Source organism: Periplaneta americana, chromosome 6 (assembly GCF_040183065.1).
Source record: "Periplaneta americana isolate PAMFEO1 chromosome 6, P.americana_PAMFEO1_priV1, whole genome shotgun sequence".
Classification (NCBI taxonomy): Eukaryota; Metazoa; Arthropoda; class Insecta; order Blattodea; family Blattidae; genus Periplaneta; species Periplaneta americana.
Window position 1 is genome coordinate 67,913,739 of NC_091122.1, and position 21,606 is coordinate 67,935,344.

Here is a 21,606-nt window from a genome sequence, read left to right on the forward strand (position 1 = left end):
CTGAATTTAGGTTATCTTCTCCAGGTGATTTACTATTTTTCGTCTTCTTTAAACTTGTGAACATTTATTATATTATTATATTTAAGTAACAAACTGGGTTGGGAGGAACAAGTCACTAATTCCACAAGGAAAGCCTGAAAAGCACTACATTTCTCTATGCGTATTCTGAAGAAATCTAACCGAAGATCAAAAGAATTAACGTACAAAACCCTTGTTCGCCCAATTATGGAAAAAGGAGTAGTAGGGTGTGATCCGTACAGACAAAACCAAATCGATTCAATAGAAAAGGTCCAATGCAAGGCAGCAAAATATGTCAAAATGGGGAAGGGACATGGTGAGGAGATAGTAAAAGATTTAGGGTGGGAACTTCTCAAATCAAGGCGACGAAAAACCAGATTCACCGCATTGTTTAAGGCACAAATGGGACACAAAGCATGGACCGACATCAATGCTAGATTAGTAACACCTTCATACTCAGGCAGGACTGATCATATTAGGAAGTTTAAATCTAGAAAACAAAGAACGGACGTGGCAAAGTTTTCCTTTGTTAACCGCACAATAGTAGACTGGAACAGCTTAACTGCGGCAATCTTTCAGGGTGGTCCTCTCAAAATCAATACCGTCAAAACGGGCTACTTGGACCCTTAAGGTGTTACTTGAACCCAGAATAAAAAAATGTTTTCGTCGATGTAAAATAACAGTTTGGTGTCGAAAGTTGTTTTCTTCTCTGTAAACTTTCATCTGTACAAATATTTTCACCTAAGTTACTCCAATGGTAAGTAAGCATTTTTTTCTTCTGGGTTCAAGTAACACCTTAAGAGTCCAAGTAGCCCGGTTCGACGGTACATTTAAGGAAAGGTTGAAAAGATTAGATTGACAATGTAATTTGTAGATGCAGTGTAATTAACTAAGTTGTGTCATGTAATTAATTAAGATGATATGTAATTAATTAAGATGATATGTAATTAAGTAAACCGAAAGTTAGAATTTATGAAACAGTTATATTACCGGTTGTTCTATATGGTTGTGAAGCTTGGACTCTCACTTTGAGAGAGGAACAGAGATTAAGGGTGTTTGAGAATAAGGTTCTTAGGAAAATATTTGGGGCTAAGAGGGATGAAGTTACAGGAGAATGGAGAAAGTTACACAACGCAGAGCTGCACGCATTGTATTCTTCACCTGACATAATTAGGAACATTAAATCCATACGCTTGAGATGGGGAGGGCATGTAGTACGTATGGGCGAATCCAGAAATGCATATAGAGTGTTAGTTGGGAGTCCGGCGGGAAAAAGACCTTTGGGGAGGCCGAGACGTAGATGGGAAGATAATATTAAAATGAATTTGAGGGAGGTGGGATATGATGGTAGAGACTGGATTAATCTTGCTCAGGATAGGGATCAATGGCGGGCTTATGTGAGGGCGGCAATGAACCTCCGGGTTCCTTAAAAGCCAATAAGTAAGTAAGTTATGTAAATAAGTTGATATGTAAATAAATTAAGGCGATATGTAATTACTTAAATTGGTAGACTAATAGTTGGGTCAAATAGGCTAGGTGTACTTTTGCTATTGTAGACTTTATTATAGCATAGTTTTTATTTATAGTCCTAGGTTTATTGCATCCATTTATTTATAATTAGAAGTAAATGTACATTTATTTTATTTTTTTTATTGCTGAAACCCTTGCCCACGTCCAAGGTCAGTGTAACAGAGGTTTACTCCTCCGAAATGCCAGACACAATCATGTTCGATCCTTAATTGCGACTGCTTTAAGAAAAAAGTCTTGGATAGTAGAAGAGGAAGTTTTTTGCCTTGCTACTAATGGCTCCTCTAGACGTATTGACATCATAGCGTATTCCCAGACTACCAAGAAAGGATATATACTTGATCCTACCATAAGGATTGAAATGGGGAGTAGCCAGCCGGAGGATGTCAATAAAGAAAAGATCCACAATTATCTGCAAACAGTTGATTACTTCAAAGCAAAATACCAGCTTGAAGACATTGCGGTGATCGGTCTTCTTATTGGAGCTCGTAGTGTGATTCCCAAGTTCTTTGAAAGCTTCAGGAAGACTTTTGAACTACCAAAAATACTTACTACTGACATCATAACTTCAGTTTTGAAACGCTCTTGCCAAATTCTGAGTCATCATATTCACTGTGTTTAATTTTTTTTCTTCACTTTATAATTCATATATGTTTATTTTAATTTTCTGTCAACAAATTTATGTAAACATTTAATATTGTAAAATTCATGTAGGAGAGTATACTGAGTCCTTCTGGGCTACCTGCAATGGGAGGCAGTTAACAGTTTATTTATTATATAATGGTATTATTGTATATTATATACCACTGTCACCGGGTGTATACCCAATTGTAGTGTTAATAAATACATACATACATACATACATACATACATACATACATACATACATACATACATACATATATATATACATACATACATACAACATACATACATACAACATACATACATACATACATACATACATACATACATACATACATTAATGTTACACTTCTTACACGCCTGCAGATAATTATTGTGACAGAGACTTGTTTGAAAAATGTGACTGGGGGAAAGAAAAAAGGCGTTTTACTGGGAAAATTCCAGCCTTTCCCGTTCCCCATAGGATATTAAACTTCGTTAAATACTGTAGTTTAGGGAAAGGGGTTCGGTGTTAAATAAAAGAAGTCCATCTCTGTAGAGTAAAGGTTAGCATGCCTGATCGTAGAACGAGAGGGCTCGGGTTGACAACCTGGCTGGGAAAAGTTAGCTGATTGAGGTTTTTCCGGAGTTTTCCCTCAAACCATTAAGATCAAATGCTGGGTAACTTCCGGTGCTGGACTCTGAACTCATTTCGCTGGCACTATTACCTTCATCTTATTGAGACGGTAGATAACGTAGCAGTTAATAAAAGCGCCGTAGAATAACCAATTAAAAATAAAAAAATATATATATTATATATATATTTTTAATTTTTAATTGGTTATTCTATATATATATATATATATATATATATATATATATATATATATATATATATAAGACAAACTTAATGTTCTAGAAAGGAAAACTCGATGATTTAGGAAAAATGCAATATCGTCTGTTGTATTGAACACAGCTTTTTTCTAACCTATCTCATGTGTATTAGCCGGTCTCAACAAATAAAACACTTTCTCACATCTTCATTCTAGGGATGGGAGGTTATTCGAAAATTACTAGTTATCGGTTAACCGGTTATTTTAAAAGATATTTAACCTGAAGGAAGTTAACCGATCAAAAATAAACAGTTAACCGGTTATACAAATCTGGCTTTCAGCTAGTTGCTCCCTGTAAAGCAGGTTTGAATAATTTCAAGGAAAAATTGTTCCGGGGCCGGGTATCAATCCCGCGACTCTTCGCTTAGCGCGCGAACGCTGTACCGACTGAGCTATCCCAGGAACTATACACGACACCGTCAAAATTTTTCCTTTTTATATCCACACAACTCACATGAGCTGACAAGACGCCAGAACTCAACTGTGAGTGCACACAATTACTGTGCCTCTACCTGAAAGTCAGATTTGTATAGTACATTCGTTACTGGAGGTACGTTAACTGAAAGCCACAATTTAAAGTCACACAGTATTTGTGTGCACTCACAGTTGAGTTCTGGCGTCTTGTCAGCTCATGTGAGTTGTGTGGATATAAAAGGAAAAATTGTGACGGTGTCGTGTATAGTTCCTGGGGTAGCTCAGTCGGTAGAGCGTTCGCGCGCTAAGCGAAGGGTCCCGGGATCGATACCCGGCCCCGGAACAATTTTTCCTTGAAATTATTCAGTTAACCGGTTATCTTCCGGTTATTAATTTTTTTAACATTTTAAAGTCAGCAAACTACTCAGGAAAACAAAATGAGAGGTTATTTGCAATAAAAATCAAGGAAAAATGTGCAATTAACTCCAAACCAACCAGAAGATAGTCAAAATAACATAATTAGACGCTGAAGATCATCAATGACGTCTCTAAACAAAGCACAAAAAATAATCATAGGTTATGAAATTGCATTTAGTTGCTTACTTCATTCACATTAGGGTTATAGGTAGGATAAGTACAAAATAACACAAATTTAATAATTTTTACAATTATAACCTTATTTATGATAAATTTCGACGGACAACCTATTCTCTTATAACAAATAAGTCAAAGTTTCTAGACGTATGGACAGAGAACATCGTGCATGGGCTATTCTTGTCCTTATTGTAATTCTGTGTGTGCTGCAAACATTTAGTCACTACACTATAGCGCACCTATGACGGCCGTTTTTAACTTCTAATGTTTTCATTTTTAGAACCAAAGAGGTCTGTCAAAAATTACACTTTGGCTGTTGGGTTCAAGGACAGTCGTCCCTTATCACTTCCGTATCGCATTCGTAGAAGACATACAACAGCATCACCTTGTGAAGTAAAACAGTGTCTCCGTTCTTCTTTTTTTTCCTTGCCTACAACGTAAGTGTTATGCAACTTATTTTAACTTCAATGCCTATATTTTATTTTCGAGAATAGCGAAACATTCATGGCAAATATAGCGACGTCTAATTCCTTATAGTTGTTGTAATTGCTGTAAACTAAGCTCTCATTTGAGGAAGAGTTTTCTCTATTCGATTTTATAGCTTTATATGGATCAGGCACTTTGTTTAACTACTGAATTTGTTCTTTATTTTCTCTGCAATTCCGACCGCTTGACCAGTGTTTAAATGGTAACAACAGACGTATTTGGGCGTTTTAATCAGCTAAATGGTCTCAGCACTGAGTTTAAATATATACGTAAAACAGGAACATAAACGACCGATTGAATCCAAACCTAATCGAACAAAATCAAGATATTGGGGCAGTTTCAATGAGATAATCGTGGTTTCTGAATCTCGTTGTTAATAATAAATTCTATGTTATCTGATATATACAGTACATTCCTTTGTGTTGATAATGCGCGAAGCAGACGATATAAAAAGGGTTGAAAAGATCGCTCACGTGTACAATAAACTTTACACAGTAACCCTTTATTATCAGTAGTTGGGTACAAGGATGGCACAGTTGAATCTGAGTCGAACGATATGGACCAGCGATATAGTTCGTTTGCAAGGAGGATGTCAAACTCAAAATTGAGTAGTTTTCAGTTACTGCTATAGAAGGAATCGTTTCGAGAAGCACTTTAACTGGAAAATCGTCAAAACTCAGCTTCCAAATTTACCTGCTAGAGGATAGTTGTGACGTCGTTGCTTTCATGGAATTTCGTAATTCGTTTAATAGCAACAATGGCATATTTAATTGTGCTTTGAATCTTGCCTTGTTACATTATATGCATTACACGGAAAACGCTACATCTTGTGTTGAAAATTTATTGCTCGAGAAGAGAAACATCTAAGATTCGTTTTGTTTGTATTAATAGAATATTATTTTAAAATGTGACATTAATGATGAAAAAATAAGCATAACCCGGTTGCCATAATATACATTCAAGAGTGTTACATTTTGAAATATGACGTTCATGGAGCAAAAATATTATGGATAACGAGCGTTGAGGTACTGTACTTCCCTTGCTATTGCGAATATGCACCTTCAGCCATCTTACATGTAGTACCAACAGAGCTTACATGACATTATGAAGCTTTTACGTTAGTTTCCAATGTTTCAGCCGGAATTTAAAAAAAATATACATATACATGATGGACGGTAAGGTAGTACATTAATTGTAGGATGTGATTCCCTAAAATATAACGAACAAAAAAGTCTAATACCATTTTGCTCGTTTTTGCGAGGTTTCTGAAGAAATAATACTTTTATGCCGACATTTCGATCGCGAATTTTACGAATACTGCTTAAAATACGGTTTAATTTAACAACAACGAAGAGAAAGTTTGTTATGTTCACGTTGCAGCAGTATTTTAATTAGAAAATTCACAGATATCGAATTAATCGAATGAAGAAACATTGGAAACATTGATTGTCGAGTCACGTACAGAAGGTCTACAAATCTGGCATCGCTGTCGGGAAGGCAGACGGTTTGAGTAGTACTCGCAACTGATCAGCTGTTGTGACGTTTACATTGCATTAGTTTTTATAGAGTTGATTAATAAGAATTTAATACCTAAATACTACAGAGAATATTGTATCAGTTCGTAAATTGCAAGTAAATTGTTTAGGCCTTTTTCAGTAATAACAAAGTAATAGTAATTTAGGCAAGTAGGATTATGTGTGAATTCAGTTCCTATAGTAGTCAGACATTTTTGTACAAGTACAATAATACCAGGTAGGCTATTTTTCAGTGTTTCAGAAATTGATGGATTTATTTTTATTTTATTGGGTAATTTTACGACGCTGTATCAACATCTCAGGTTATTTAGCGTCTGAATGAAATGAGGGTGATAATGCCGGTGAAATGAGTCCGGGGTCCATCACCGAAAGTTACCCAGCATTTGCTCGTATTGGGTTGAGGGAAAACCCAGGAAAAACCTCAACCAGGTAACTTGCCCGACCGGGATTCGAACCCGGGGCACCTGGTTTCGCGGCCAGATGCGCTGACCGTTACTCCACAGGTGTGGACTAAAGTAATGGAAATTGTGTGTTATGCAGATAATACCTAAATTGCTAAGTTATGGAATTAAGATGTATGAAAATTTATTTGCAGTTAATCATAGATTTCAAAAAGGCATATGACTCGTTTTTAGAGAAGAGAAGTTTTATATAACATTCTTATTGACTTTGGTATTCCCAAGAAACTAGTTCGATTAATTAAAATGATGTGTCTCAATGAAACAGCAGAGTACGTGTAGGTCAGCTTCTGTCGGATGCTTTTCCAATTCACTGTGTGCTACACCAGAGAGATGCAATATCACCTTTACTTTTTAACTTCGTTGTAGAATAGGGTTTGGAATTGATCGGGTTACATCAAGTGCTTATCTATGCGGATGGCATGAATATGTAAGGAGAATATCCACAAACGATTAGGGAAAACACGGGAATTTTGCTGGAAGCAAATAAAGAGATAGGTTTGGAAGTAAATCCCGAAAAGACCAGGTATATGATTATGTCTCGTGACCAGAATATCCTTCGAAGAGGTGGAACAATTCAAATATCTTGGAGCAACAGTAACAAATAGACTATAAATGACACTCGGGAGGAAATTAAACGCAGAATAAATATGGGAAATGCCTGTTATTATTCGCTTGAGACATTTTTGTCATCTAGTCTGCTTTCAAAAAATCTGAAAGTTAGAATTTATAAAACAGTTGTATTACTCGTTCTTCTGTATGGTTTTGAAACTTGGACTCTCACTTTGAGAGAGGAACAGAGATTAAGAGTGTTTGAGAATAATGTTCTTAGGAAAAATTTGAGTTTAGAGTGGATTAAGTTACAGAAGAATGGAGAAAGTCACACAACGTAGAACTGCACGCATTGTATTCTTCATCTAACATAATTAGGAACATTAAATCTGGACATTTGAGATGGGCAGGGTATGTAGCACGTATGTGTGAATCCAGAAATGCATATAGAGTGTTATTTGGGAGTCCGAAGGAAAAAAGACCTTTGGGGAGGCCGAGACGTAATATTAAAATGGATTTGAGGGAGGTGGGATATGATGACAGAGACTGGATTAATCTTGCACACGGTAGGGACCGATGGCAGGCTTATGTAAGGGTGGCAATGAACCTGCGGCTTTTCTTAAAAGCCATTTGTAAGTAAGTAAGAGAATTTATTACTGAAATAAAAGATTCAGTATACACGGACAAGTTTTAAAGATGTTTCGTACACATTAATCTTGTATTTATAGAAAATAAAGTAACTCCTTACTTTTTACCCGTACCATATTAACATAATTTATTTCTGGACTCAACTTGAAGATAACCAATTTCTTTTTCCTGACAAGTTCACAACTCAGCATAATTTCGCACCAAGAGAGTCATGAGACTGAAGAAGGTTTCAATAAAGAGGTGTAGAGGAAGCCACAGCTTTATTAATTTATTCGTGTTTATTATCGTTCATCTGGGTGTCCATTCTAACAACTTATCCTAAGATGAGATTGGGAAATAATTACGAGGGTCATACTGCAAGTCATCAGCAACCCATTGTTATACATTTTAATTTTTATTTTTTAGACAAACCAGGTACATCATCTTAATCTGCAGACTTTTCTGTCACTTTTCAACAGTGTCTGCATTTCTTTACACACATTTTTTCCGCCGTTCTGTAAGTTTGAAAATTCCCTCGCTATAGAAGTCCGTTTCATCTTCCCGAAGATACTGATGCACTGCTTTCCGGATGTCCCCCAGCGTCTCGTAACGTTGGCCTGGCAGCTACTCCTGTGCAGAACCGAAAATATGGTAGTCGGGGGGGGGGGGTACCAAGCCGGGACTGTAAGGTGATTGCGGAAGAGTTTCCCACCCAAATGTTATGATTTTCTCCACGGTGACACGATCAGTGTGAGGCCACGCGTTATCATGTTGCAGGATGACCTTCTTTCCAGGGCGTTTCTCGCGAAATGCACGACGGAGCTCAAAACTGTCTGAATATAGCGGATAGCATTTATGGTGTCCAGGTTCAAGAACTTAACAACTCTTTCCTTGTTGCGTTCCGTGGAGGCAGTTCAAGGGCGACCGCTACGACGCTCATCTTGGATGCCCGTTTTCCTATCTTCGAAATGTTTCACTCATCTACTAACACAGCTGGCACCCATGCACACATCTCCGTGTATGGACGCTGAAGTCTGAGGTGAATTTTAGCAGCAGATTTTTCTTCTTTAGCCAGGAATTTAACGACAGCACGCTTTCGAAACGAACCATCGTTGTCGAACATTTTTCAAACATTGCCTGTGGTCACATGGTAGAAGTTAATGACGTCACAATATGTCAATACATAGTGTAAAGTCCGTAGATTATGACCATGAATCGTTTTTGTTTCATTGTTGAAATTTAAATTATAGCAATGTGTTACAGCAGAGTCCGTATAGGCCAGTTTCTATCAGATGCTTTTCCAATTCACTGCGGGCTAAAGCAGGGAGATGCACTATCACATTTACTTTTTAACTTCGCTCTAGAATATGTCATTAGGAAAGTTCAGGAGAATAGACAGGGTTTGGAATTGAATGGGTTACATCAGCTTCTTGTCTATGCGGATGACGTGAATATGTTAGGAGAAAATCCACAAACGATTAGGGAAAACGCGGAAATTCTAGTTGAAGCAAGTAAAGCGATAGAGTTGGAAGTAAATCCCGAAAAGACTAAGTATATGATTATGTCTCGTGACCAGAATATTGTACGAAATGGAAACATAAAAATTGGAGATTAATCCTTCGAAGAGGTAGAAAAATTCAAATATCTTGGAGCAACAGTAACAAATATAAATGACACTCGTGACGAAATTAAACGCAGAATAAATATGGGAAATGGGTGTTATTATTCGGTTGAGAAGCTTTTGTCATCTAGTCTTCTGTCAAAAAATCTGAAAGTTGGAATTTATAAAACAGTTACATTACAGTTTGTTCTGTATGGTTGTGAAACTTGGATTCTCACTTTGAGAGAGGAACAGAGATTAAGGGTGTTTGAGAATAAGGTTCTTAGGAAAATATTTGGGGCTAAGAGGAATGAAGTTACAGGAGAATAGAGAAAGTTACACAACGCAGAGCTGCACGCATTTTATTCTTCACCTGACATAATTAGGAACATAAAAGCCAGACGTTTGAGATGGGCAGGACATGTAGCACGTATGGGCGAATCCAGAAATGCATATAGAGTGCTAGTTGGGAGGCCGGAGGGAAAAAGACCTTTGGGGAGGCCGAGACGTAGGTGGGAAATTAATATTAAAATGGATTTGAGGGAGGTGGGATATGATGGTAGAGACTGGATTAATCTTGCTCAAGATAGGGACCAATGGCGGGCTTATGTGAGGGCAGCGATGAACCTCCGGGTTCCTTAAAAGCAAGTAAGTAAGTAAGTAAGTAAGCAAGTAATTTGCTCATGACTTTCAGTACGACCCTCTGTACCTAACAACGTTAGAGCACTTTAAAACCTTTAACAGTCTCTCCTGAAAAATCATGAATTCAGAGTTGAGATACTGTTATCACAAAACGAGCGATATGGTGATGATACAAACTAGCTATTTTAATGTTATTGTGTATAAAATGCATATTTAGCACCCTGATACCGCAAACTGGTTTTAGGCAAGCCGTCTCTCTGTAACTTATGTCTGTGCAGGGATTACAGTTGAGCTAAGAGTATATCAAATAATAAAATTAATGTGGTTATTAGGCCAATACCTACACATACGTTATCGCTTGAAATATACAGAATGATTCAGGACCTCTGTAACAAACTCTGGGAATCGATAGCTTTCGCAATGAGAATTATTTTTCGTAAAACAACCCATGTTCACCGATGCCTCGTAGAAGCTACATGGCATCGAAAATAAAAAAAGGCTGGTTCACAATAAATCGAGAACGGAAACGATAACGAGAACGAGAACGGAAATATTGTTAAAATAAATGTATCTAAATGTGAGCATTTACAATAGTTAATTGTGAATGGTCACATTTAAACACAGTTATTTTAACAATATTTCCGTTCTCGTTCTCGTTGTCTTTTCCGTTCCATGTTTATTGTGAACCAGCGTAAAGAGATGTTTTAGGGACATTCAGTTGGGGAGATTTTACATAACTCAGTATCTCAAAAAAAAAAAAAAAAAAAAATCGGAATTAAGGATTTCATTGTTTCTGTGTTACTTTCTTGGGCTGTGTCGAATGGTTTAAGAGTTTTCTATGTAAACTTAATATATAACATTGAAAATAAATAGCGAAAGTACATTTGTTTATCTAAACTTAATATTTCCTTTCTATACAAATATTTTATCAAAACTTAATATTTCCTGTTTTTGGAAAGCACACTCGTGTTTTTTTCAAAACTTTATAACGTCGACCTGGTTGGCAAGTTGGTATAGCCCTGGCCTTCTATGCCCAAGGTTGCGGGTTCGATCCCGGGCCAGGTCGATGGCATTTAAGTGTGCTTAAATGCGACAGGCTCATGTCAGTAGATTTACTGGCATATAAAAGAACTCCTGCGGGACAAAATTCCGGCATATCCGGCGACGCTGATATAACCTCTGCAGTTGCGAGCGTCGTTAAATAAAATATAACATTTAGATTTAACATTCAAAACTTTATATTTCCATTAATTCTTAAATTTGAATTTGGCGGTATTCGTTGGTTGTATTGTCACTTTTATCTGACTGGAGGCAGTATAAAACCTTCCTGAACGCTACTACTATAGGCATCCAACAACGAAAACTTGGTGCGCAGAAACCAGCGGGGGTGACTGTCTCGCGCAGATGACGTATGCTCTCGTTTCCAGCATGCTCTCACTCCTACTCGAGGGGAGTAAGAGGGGAATCGCATGCGCGCTGCGAGGAGTCCAAACTGAGTTTTGCTTGTAGGATACCTATAATAATTATTATTTCAACTGAGTCCATTGTTGGATGCTAGTTTTATTTGTTTTATAACCTTCTGTGTCTGAGTAACTTCTTACTCTATTACTGTCTTGTGAAATGAAGGACTTTGTAGGAGATATGTGGAGAGGATCTCGGAACCGTGAGCGTGTTCGAAGTCAAAAGTCAAGAAGTAAGATAATTGTGAAGTACACTAATCCAGATCCAACACTTTCTAATCTAAAACAGAGGCCACGCAACCATAATTCGAAACGTTTTAAGTGCAGTGTGGTAACAAATGCCGATTTAATGAAAAATCGTTCCACATTTTATCAGAGATACTTGATAAAGTAACTTAGGATAGGACACTAGTCCGCTGCCTTGGTGTGAGCGAACCGCAGCGTCGATGTGATAGTCTACATGCCGCAAGGAAAAACACACTAAAAAGATTAATTTGAAGTAGCCTATTTCTTACGAACTATGCGCATGGCAATGTGCTTTTTGTCAAAACTTATTTTCTTATGGCATGAATTTACCGAAATCAAGAATCATGAGAGTAGCGAAAGTTCTTATTGAAGGGGACAGTCCTGTTGAAAAACGTAAGGAGACAGAAAATCAGGAGGAATAATTTTGTGTTTCAAACCTTTAAAATGTTCCATTTTGTAATTTTATAATTATTTTAGTTTCAAATTTTTCATTAAAGTATTTAACTCTTCAGCTTTTCAAATATTAAACAGCTGTTTTCATTTTCTAATTATTTTTTCAAAACTTAATATTTCCATCCACTTTTCCGATTTTTTTTCAAAAGTTAATTACTCCATTCTTACTTTTCAAAACTTAATATCTCCAATATTTTCTTCAAATACATCTTGATTACACAACTTTTGACACTGTATCACTTCGGAATATGTATGATAAGAACTTTCTTGTGTTAAATATTAACGTACCTTGTTAACATGTTTCGACCTATTTTCGGTCATCTGCGGAACTGGTCGTTGTTGGTCTTGGCGCCTCTTGTTTCCTGTGTGGGTGCGTTCGTAATGTAGAGTCAAAGAGTGCATGTGTTTTGAAATTGAGTTGTGTGTTGAGAATATCGTTGGGGTGTGTTTTCGTGTGTCTGTATATTTCATATTGTTCGAGTGTGTTGAGTTTCTGGCTTTTTGGTTGAATGTGCAGTATTTCCATGTCTGTGTTGATGTCTCTGTAGGTGTGGTTGGCATTTGTGATGTGTTCTGCATATGTGGAAGTGTTTTGTAATTTTGTTATGGCTGTGGTGTGTTCTTTGTAACGTGTTTGAAATGATCTGCCTGTCTGTCCTATGTAGAAGTTGTTTCGGGTGTTACATTTGAGTTTGTATACGCCTGTGTGGTTGTATTTGTTTATTTGTGTTGTTTGTGTGTTGAGATGTTTTTGTAGAGTGTTATTTGTTCTGTATGCGATGTTGTAGTTTAATTTATTGAATGAGGTTGCAATTTTATGTGTGTTTTTGTTTTCTTCAAAATTAAAGAACAATGAAATAAAGTTGCCTAATGGAAGCTTTGGAAACAAAATCTAAGCACAAAATTCTATAGTTCTGCACTTTTTCGATGAAAAAGGGTGAATTTTAACAACGAATACAGTTTTTTGTTCCTCGTGTGTATTTAAACATTTTACTGCGCCGTTTGCTGCTTCCGCTGCTCATGGAGTATGTACCCTTCACGATGTGAGGGGACATGTGATTCAACATAACGTTCCAACGCACTTCAACCTGATTGTACGAGCACATCTGAACAACATGTACGGAGAGCAATGGATAGGGAGAGCCGGACCTGTTGTATGGCCAACATGATCACCCGACTTCACGCCCTTAATCTTGTTTTTTTTTTTCTTTTGATGTATGTTAAATAATACACCACTCGAATTGACAGCAGAGAGGAACTGATTTTCGAGTATTAGCTGCTTTTGATCAAATTCGACACAAGTCGATAACCACTGCTACGACGGTGTAATGAATGTAATCAGGTTCAGGTCGTATAAGTGTTATTCTCTGTGTTTTAAGAACATAAAAAATCGACTTCTGGCACGTTGCAAATATTATGTTCTAGAAAACGGTGGAATTCTCGAATGTCTACTTCTGAAGAAAATTATCGGAGACACAGCCACAAGCTTTATGCGTGATTATGTCTCTCGGGATGTGATGTTGAATTTCAGGTATCCGTTGCCTAAACACCTCTCCCATTTGCAATGCATATGCTTGGACATTATGATATTATACAGGGACATAATTTTATTTTTACTTCAATTTTTATTGTACTTGAGTTTTTGAATGTACTTCACTCCCACCTCTTCTACTAATGAAGTTCTAACTGTCCTCCACACAGAACCAAGGCCGCATATAGTAAACAGTACTGAGTTGGTGAGTGTAGTACGTTCCAGAAATATGTTCGCGTTTTCCAGTGACGAAAGAGCTTTCAATATTGAATCATATTGTCGCACAGGTAATGCCGTCCGTTTGCCTACGTCGCAACCCGATTTCCCCATCTGATTCTGCTCGCCCCTCTGTAAAGGCTAGTGGCTGGGCTGTATTAGCTCTTTTCTGAAAACATTAATTACTGTTAGTTTTTTTATTAGGTTATTTTACGACGCTTTATCAACATCTTAGGTTGTTTAGCGTCTTAATGAGATGAAGGTGATATTGCCGGTGAAATGAATCCGGGATCCAGCACCGAAAGTTACCCAGCTTTTGCTCATATTGGGTTGAGGGAAAACCCCAGAATAAACCTCAACCAGGTAACTTTCCCCGACCGGGAAACGAACCCGGGCCACCTGGTTTCGCGGCCAGACGCGCTGACCGTTACTCCACAGATGTGGACAGTTACTAGTACGAAGGACGAAACTGGTAATTGGAATTAGATGCAATAGTCTATAGTGCGATAATATGCACAAAAGTACTGAAGCCTGTATCGAAATGAACGGCCACCATTTTCAAAATTGTGTTTAAATATCCATATTATGATTATTTTTCAATTTAACTTCATTCACTATATTGTACGCTAATGTGCTGTAGACAGTAACATATAGACTGCATAATGAATATGTTCGCATGGATAATTCAGTTCGTGAGTAAAAACACTTATTGTTAATACTGTACTGTATGTTGATTAAACAAAAACCTAATGAAAGTTATCAAACTCAAAATCGTGATATTTCCTACTTTACGTAAATGGATGAACTACTTTTCTTCCCTCATATACCTAGTAAAGTGATTTGTTTCTATTTTACGCCAGTATCATCGAACTCCAGTCGTAGAAGAGGGTAATGAATGATTGATTTGGATATGAAACTTCTAGGATTGATAATGGTAATACATTGATATCTATCGAGTTTTATTTATATTCTAGATTTATAGTTCTATATGATTTATGCCTTATATTTCCACTTACGGGATATCTAATACTCCTTTATTTTTGGTGTTTTCGGTTCTCAACCGTTAATCCAAAGGTATAGCCAGGTTAATATTGGAAATGTTAGTAAAAATAAAATGATGTCCCTGTACATTTTTTCTCTTCACTCGACTTCACTCGCGAATAAAATTTGTTCGGTTTAACTTATCGACTGGTGGTTGTTGCTCAGTTGACATTTAGTCTGGTTCGTTACGAATTATCGAGTTAAGGCTGGTTCACAATAAACCGGAAACGGAAACTACAACGAGATGGAGAACGAAAATAATGTTAAAAAAATGTATTTAAATGTCAGCATTCACAATAGTTAATTCTGAATGTTCACATTTGAATACATTTATTTTTAACAATATTTCTGTACTCGTTCTCGTTGTGGTTTCTGTTCTCGGTTTATTGTGAACCAGCCTTTACTCTGCCTCGCCTGTCGCACGACTTGCCAATTCGTGTCTCAACTAAAGGCTGGTTCAAAATAAACTGGGAACGAGAACCAGAATGAAAACGAGAAGCAGAGGATGTGAATGTGAAAATTTTTTATTCACAATAAACCGAGAACGTAGACGACTATGCATATCGATATGCATGTCAATAACGGTATGTAAAGTCGATATTACGCATTCTGATGTTTTTTGTGTATAATTGACCACTGACGTTCTCTCATGAGTACAAGGCAGCCAACATAAACACAGGTTAACGAACTTCGAAATTTCGACTGAAACATTTCATTAGGTACGGTACTATAAATATGCCCATGCATCTTTATTATCACAACCTATTTTAAGTCTACCATAACGTAAAATAATTAGGGAAGAAACATTTGTACTAGAACAAAAATGAACACAACAATAGTTATTGAATTGAAGCATGAATATGTAGTGTGTAATACAACCAATACAGTAATAAAATATGATTCACTTACGATCGGTGTTCAAAGACGCAGCTATTGAAAGCCACGTATTCTCCTTCATTTTCTCATCTTTATACGAGGGGCGCCGCTTATCGTAAACGTGAGGATTTTCTTCAACACTCAATATTAGAATCTCATCAAATAAAACTTGCTCCATGATGCACAGCACAAAACAAAATAATGCATAGGTTATGTCACGGTCTTCTTGTTACAAACTATACGACGACAAAATAGCTTTTAGATGGCAATAGAATGAATCTAGTGGGCTGTGATCGGAAACGTGAACGCCAAAGTTGAAACTTGGCCAACTCTCCGTTCCCGATCCCGGGCTCCGGCAAGCTTTTCGTTAATTGTGAATGCTCACATTTAAATGTACACATTTTAACAATTTTACCGTTTTCGTTTTCGTTCCGATTCTCGTTTCCGGTTTATTGTGAACCAGTCTTTACCTTATACCGCTTATCGCCTGATAACGTCATCCCCTTCTATTGAAGGTCACGTTGAAACATTGATCCTTCATCTGTCGATCACCGTTTACTTCATAGGAATACGCCTTGTGAAGTTTATAAATTATAGGCGTGACAAAACTAGTAAAAAAATGTGTCGGTCCACTTTCTTGGATGATCTTAGTATTGGGTTGAATATGTAGATGTATTCACGTCAAAATATTTTATTGCAACCAAAAGATGTAGATAGATATAAGCTACTTCTGACATAAGTGCATCCTGAATTGAAGCAATAATATCTGAGTAGTAGCTTTCGGATGCCTGTCAAAGAAAATTGCTGCCTGGGAACATATGACAGCACTGAGCATGGGTTGTCTGTACTTCATTATTATGCGTTATGAAACTTTGGTTCATTTATTTGTAAACGTCGAAAGCTAAGAGCAGTCAAAGCCATAGACAGACACACACATATTCATCAAACAACCTCTGCCAAAACGCTAACCGCAACGTTTCCTGGAACAGGAAGGAACTGCTTCTGACTGAATTTGTGAAATTCGGAACCATGACGACAACTGTAATATAAAGCAGTGGTATTCAATCTATGGTACGCGTTCTCCTGTACGTGGGTTTGTCTCAAGGGGTATGTATCCCAATGATTACGTACGTAAAAATGCTGATATGTTTATTTTCTTATACTTGTTGATAATTATTGCATTATACAAGGTTAACAATAAGTATGGAATATTGGTAATAACTTCTTAAATTTTAATTTTATAAAAAACGTTTTATAGAGTGACCAGATTCACATCGATAAAAAAAGAGGACACAAAGCTTGAAAAACGAGGAAATTATTCGAAAAAAAGAGGACAAAAATATATACTTAGATTTAGGCTTAAGCCTATATTATACTTTAAATTACCGGTACGTCAATATATATGTTATTACTGTACAAAATATTTACAGTACACATTTAGGCTTATATATAAGCTTAGTATTCCTGCTACCAAAAGACTCAAGTTGCGGGTAAATAGTCTATATAGTAGGTGGAACCCAGGTGATGCAGCAGAGAAAGAGACAGACAAACATGTTCTTACTGGATGTTCGTAGAGTACATCCAACCTGAAATAAAAGTAGAGCAACTACCGACTTTATAATCTAACGGCGCAACATCCCGAAGTTGACCAGGGCCTACCTGCGTGACAAACATTTTTTCTTCATAAGGTATGGATACAAAGTGCTGACGGAGTTGGGGCTCACTTGGAATATGTTGCTTCGTGTACTTTTCTAAAGTGTTTATTGTTCAATTTATTAAGCGGTTTATTGGCGTTGACTATCATGGCACATAGATCCCTGCAAATCATGGATTTCTTATCGTACTGTCTCTGAGTTTGATGGTACTGCTTTGTTTTGAGTTACGTTCAACCATATTTCTGTGCCTTTTTGTGTTGCAGTGTCTTTCAATGCACTGTTTTCTTGTAACTTTTGTATCTACTTTGCACAACTTACATGTAATGTAAATTATTATTGGCTTCGAACTCCTGAATTAAGTACACCTGCCTTTCACACTTCGAACTTTTTGTCTTCGGCATTTTACCTCGCCACAAATACAAATGTTACGTTAAGTAAATAATACGACTTTTACATTTCACTGGTTTAAAGCACTCACTATGACCGTGTTCCGGCTTCAACACAAACTAGACTGAGCATGAGTGATTTGCGGTTCTATGTTGTATCAGACGGGACGTATCCCTGGGCTGTGACGTCAGGTACAGTATGAGAGTAGGCAACTGTATTCCAGCGTAGACGTAGCTGAAATACTAAGCTTGCTTATATCATATTAAAAGTGTGCTAATTTCTATTTTATTACAAAATAATTATGAGAAAACGTAATAATAATAATAAGCTATACATCTTGATTACACAACTTTTAGCACTATATCACTTTGAAAAACGAACACTAACATACGAAAACAAAAACACACACAAAAATTGCAACCTCATTCAAGAAATTAAACAACAACATCGCATACAGAACAAATAATACTCTACAAAAACAACTCAACACACAAACAAACAAATACAACCACACATACGTATACAAACTCAAATGTAACATCTGCAACAACTTCTACATAGGATAGACAGGCAGATCATTTCAAACACGTTACAAAGAATACATCACAGCCATAACAAAATTACAAAACACTTCCACATATGCAGAACATATCACAAATGCTAACCACATATACAGAGACATCAACACAGAAATGGAAATTCTACACATCCAACCAAAAAGTCAGAAACTAAACACACTGGAACAATACGACATATACAAACACACAAAAACACATCCAATTAAATTCTCAACACACAACTCAATTTCAGAACACACACACACTCTTTGACTCCACATTACACCACACAAACACACCCCCAGAGGAAACAAAACAAAACAAAACAAAAGGCGCCAAGACCAGTAACAACCAGTTCTGATGATGACCAATAGTAGGCAGAAACATGTTAACAAGGTAACATAAAATTTAACACGTGAAAGACACATAATAATTTTTCCAAAATAATAAGTTAATGATTTTACAGTTGGCTAAATATGAAATTCATGGGATCTATAATAAAATTATTAAAGATAACAGAAAACAACTATTCAGATTTACATTCGCATCTCGATTTACTAGCTACCTGTGAGCTAAGACCATAACAAGGAGGAGCAAAGGGAGTTATGATCGTTGGCAAAGAGTACATTCCGTCGATGCTGCTGCCACCTACAGGCAATTTACTTGAAAAGGCGTCAATGGAGATAATTTCAAAATATCAGGCATACAAGTTTCGAAAAGGAGGATATTTCTTGATTTTTTTTTTAATTCGCCCGGACCTGGACAAAAGCCTGAAAAGGAGGACATGTCCGGACAAAAGAGGACGTCTGGTCACCCTAGTTTTATACCAAAACTGAGATTAACCATACAATATCACAGGCCTACCATTGGTCCAGAAAAGTTAGTTATTTAGGTATACACAGTATGACAGTAAATTTTATTTTTTTTTTAATTGTACCCTATATTAAAATTTACACATTCCGAATCTCCATTAAATTTCACGTATGAAATTGTAGAAATTATACTCATTTCATCCGTTTCATGTCCCTTCACTAATTATTAAATTTGTCCCGTGGACTTCGAACTTGAGATAAATAAGTATGTAAAATCATGTTGAGTAGGCCATAAAACTGAAAAACAAAACACTATAACTAACCAAACTTTATCACAGATGCTTAAAATGAGAACCATTCACAGCTAAACAATATCCCAGTCTATCACGAAAACAGTCCATTGTAGATACGAGATGTAGCAGATCAATCTTATAACTGCGAGGAAGACAATGGACTATTTTCTTAATCGACTGGGATATGTTTTAGCTGTGAATGGTTCTCATTTTAAGCATCTGTGATAAAGTTCGGTTAGTTATGCTGTTTTGTTTAGTTTTATGGCCAAGTCAACAATATTTTACATACTTATTTGTCTGAAGTTGAAGTGCACGAAACACGTTTAATAAATAGTTAAGAGATATGAAACTGATGAATGGGTAAACGTCCTACACATTCATACGTAAAATTTAATGAAGATTCGTAATATATAAATTTTAGTATAGAATGCCATTTAAAAAAAATAAGTTTACCGTCATATTCTGTATACCTGAATAACAATTTTTTGAACCAATGGTATGATGTTTTATGGTTAATCTCCAACAGCTTTATATAAAATTTTTTAGTAAAATTGAAATTTAAGAAGTTATTAGCAATATTCCATACTTATTGTTCACCCTGTATTATAGTTTCTTTTGCAATAACAACTTTTGTTTTTCCTGGCTTGAATACCATTTCAAGTAAATCATTACTATTATTATTGCATCAATAACTGCTATATAATAATAATACTAGGAGAGGAGTACGTCGAGGATGTCCTTTATCACCTACTCTGTTCAACATCTATTTGGAGGATTTTTTCTTTTTTTTTTTTCTTGTTAGAAGGGAGGGAGGGAACATCCCACGCACTACGACCTTGAGGTCTATTGTACACCCCCGATGAGGGATGGGTTGCGTGCCCACCGATTCTCTACGCGCACCGACCTAACCACTTGACCCCCTTAACGACCGGGCCCTACAGCCAACAGAGTTCATGTACCACTCCTGCTTCGGCAACCCCCCCCCACCAAGGCTCCCTTAACGGTCCGAGGCGGAAGTCCTCCCCCGAGAAGGTCTGCCCCGGGTTCCGTTACAGAAGCTATCCATCATCACTTGAATACAATCCACGGAGGCCGGTCGAGAGAGCCAGCAGCTTCGGAGAGCCGCCTATAGAGCGATCTGAAAACCAGAAGAAGTAACGCGATGATGAAAGAAAGGGTGAAAGAAAGTGGCGAAGATGAATGGGGTTCCAATATCCTGATAAAGTTACCTGATATTGATCCATAGGAGTGAGGGAAAACCCCGAAAAAACCTCACCCAGGCAACTCGTCCCAACCAGGAATCGAACCCGGTCCCACTAGGTTCGGAGTTAGATTCGCTAACCCCTCGGCCACAACGGTGGACTATTTGGAGGATTTAGTACCGTAAAGAACTATTTTCAGAACATGGGAGAAGTGATAGTAGGAGGAAGAAGAATAAAATGCATAAGATTTGCTGATGATATGGCGTTTTTAGCAGGAGAGGAAATGGTACTAAAGGATATGCGATAGGAGCTAAATGACAGCTGTGAGCAGTATGGAATGATGATAAATGTAAATAAGACGAAGACCATGGTTGTCGCAAGAAAAATAAAAATGGTAAACTTGTGAATTCTAAATGAAGCAGTAGGGCAAGCGGGAGCTTCAAATACTTGGGGTGAACGATACAGTAAGTAGTAACATTAGCTGCTGCCAGGAGGTCAAAAGGAGGATAGCAATGGCAAAGAAAGCTTTTAATAGAAAAAGGAGCATCTTCTGCGGATATCTGGAAAAAGAACTAAGAAAGAGACTAGTGAAGTGCTTTGTATGAAGTGTAGCGTTGTATGGGGCAGAAACATGGACATTACGACAAAGCGAAGGGAAGTGAAGAGAAGCGAATAGAAGCATTTGAAATGTGGATGTGAAGAAGAATGGAACGTGTGAAGGGGACAGACAGAATAAAAAATGAAGCCGTGTTGGAAAGAGTGGGTGAAGAAAGAATAATGCTGAAACTGATGAGGAAGAGAAAAAGGAATTGGTTGGGTCGCTGGCTGAGAAGAAACTGCCTACTAAAGGATGCACTGGAAGGAATGGGAGAAGAGTTTGGGGCAGAAGAAGATATTAGATGATAGA

General features: G+C 37.1%; 1 non-coding gene across 1 annotated transcript; it reads left to right on the plus strand.

The window, feature by feature from the left end:
• Positions 1 to 3,745: 3,745 nt before the first annotated feature.
• TRNAS-GCU (transfer RNA serine (anticodon GCU)) lies at positions 3,746 to 3,819 on the plus strand. Its single transcript has one exon. It is a non-coding gene; the product is annotated as a tRNA-Ser (tRNA).
• Positions 3,820 to 21,606: the final 17,787 nt, after the last annotated feature.